Source organism: Coenobita brevimanus, unplaced genomic scaffold (genome assembly GCF_032717465.1).
Source record: "Coenobita brevimanus isolate Jiangsu-jjx unplaced genomic scaffold, ASM3271746v2 jjx.HiC_scaffold_2830, whole genome shotgun sequence".
In the NCBI taxonomy this organism is placed as follows: Eukaryota; Metazoa; Arthropoda; class Malacostraca; order Decapoda; family Coenobitidae; genus Coenobita; species Coenobita brevimanus.
In genome coordinates, this window is record NW_027643797.1 from 122,501 (window position 1) to 125,000 (window position 2,500).

Consider the following 2,500-nt stretch of genomic DNA (forward strand, 5'->3'; position numbering starts at 1 on the left):
TGTAGGGTTGATCTTCCTAACTTATAATACCAATCTGGTCTTTTCCCACATTTACCAAACTTAATTACATGACACTTGTCCACATTAAATTCCATTTGCCAGTATTGCTCCACTGTGAGTGTGTGTGGGGGGTGGGGCGGGGGGAGAAGCAACCAGAGGCCAGTGACTCTCTATGTTGTAGGAACAGTTCCATTCCTTTGGCTGAAAACTATATATGTAGTATTAACTCAGACTTTTCCACCCACAGAAGGTCAGGCCCCTGGATCTGCGGCCCAAGAAGACCCGTGCCATCTGATGCAGCCTGACGGTGGCAGATGAAGCGCCTCACACCTAAGATATCAAGAGGCGAATGTCCCATCCCACAGGTATGCCGTCAAGGCATAAATAACGTCAGAATGTTTATTTTTTAACCCCCACTGAACAGTTTTTAATTCCCCCTGAAGAGTTAGATGACAGCAACTGTGTGAGAATGTTAGATGTCTGAGCAACTGTGTGAGAATGTTAGATGTCTGAGCAATTGTGTGAGAATGTTAGATGTCTGAGCAATTGTGTAAGAATGTTAGATGACTGCAGTTGTGTAAGAATGGTAGGGAATGTTTAATGTAACTCTTGTCATTTTTTATCCCACAGTGAAAAATAAAATATCCATCATGTGAAATATAAGTTTTATACCCACAGTCATACCACAAGTGACTTTTGCAGACTTAACACATCTCTGTGATTCACTCTCATTGCATCTCAGTATCCTTTTGTATGTAAGTAATCTATCTATCTGTCTATCTATTGCCAGACGCCCCAATCCCGTAAGGGGTGGCTACAAACAAATCGCCTCCATGTCGCCCTGTCCCCCACCTTTTCACTGCCCTGCTCCCAGCTCACATCCCCCTCTCATATACCTCTCCATTCCATCTCTCCATCTCATCCTTGGTTTCCTCCTTCCTCTTCCCCTAATAAATAAAATGACGCAGGAGAATACTGAGTTGCAAAAAGGAAGGTAAATCACTAACAAAAAGGAGCTACACTGCCTGCCATACAACTTATAATGAGGCCTCTTGTGGATTGCGCCATCCACTCGTGTGATAGTTTTCTTTGGTATTTACGTCTTACGCTTATAGATTAGTTACTTATAGGAGCAGCCTAGCATGGACGAACCTACCTTAAGTTTTCCCTTCATATGCATGTTTGTTGTTGTCTGTCTATCTATCTATTGCTAGACACCTTAATCCCGTAAGGGGTGGCCACAAACAAATCACCTCCATGTTGCCCTGTTCCCCACCATTTCATTGCCCTGCTCCCAGCTCACACAGTCTTCTGCAGTTAAACTTGTATGTTCATAGTTACGTTCTTTGTTCTTGCAGGTTTTTGTAGCTACACTTTCCTGTTCTTTATGTGCTGTGTTCTGTCGGTGTCATTCTGTGTTTATATGCTTTTGTCTGCCTCCTTCTTCTGTTATGTTCTTTATGTGCTTTGTTCTGCTAGTTTATGTGCTTTTGTCTGCCACCCTTCTTCAGTTATCCTCTGTTATATTCTTCTCTTGACTCAGTGCTTAGCCAGTTTTATAAATCATGGCCTGTATTCTCGTCAGTTAAGGCAACTCCCTAACACCTCTTCCCAGGCAATTTATTTTATTTTTTTAATAACAGAACAGAGGAAGGAAAAACAAATAAAAAAAACTAATTCATACAGCAGATTACTGGTGTCCTCCATTCATAAAACTTCTGTAACAGTTGGACCTGAACAGCTGTGGGTTGAAGTTCGGAAGGAAACAACTCTGGGGAAGTGAGTTCCAGAGAGATGCAGTTCGGGGAATGAAAGAATTCTGATAGGCCGAAGTTGTGCAATATGGCTGAGTGACATTCCAGTCATGAGTGCTACCAGATGCTTATTACCCCTTGAATTATTTAAATATCACCATACTCTTCCTATAAAATGTACATAATCCTATTACCCCGCTGTATCCAAAAATAACTAGCTAAGGGCTAGGGAGCTTGCTTAATTGATGAGAATACAAGCCATGTGTACAGTAGCATGGCTCACCTCAGTTTGGGGATTCCTTCAGAAAAAGGATGGCATCATTATTTTGAATTGAGTGATTAAATCCTTCAGCATTTAGCTTCATGTATTGTTTTCACTTCACTCAGCTAGATATGAACTCAGGGGACTGGTGGTCAGCATCCCCTGAAAGGAGGATGGTGATCTGCCACCAATATGCTCCTGTAGACAAGAAAGCAGGGAAGGGATAATAGATCAGGTAAATGAGAGAGCCTTGGTTAGTAGTGGGCAGTGGTGTTTAGCACAGGAGGCAGTCCAGCACCTGAGGCCCAGTGATGGGTTTTGCTGACCTTACACAACTCTTGTCTTTCTCTTACTGATGTGTGAACGGTGGCAGTTTGTGACCATAAACAGGAGAACGTTGATATATGTTGAAATAAACTGGTAAGGAAAAGTGCTTGGGTGTCTCCCCAACCAGTGGGAATATGACTAACACTTTTACTTAGTC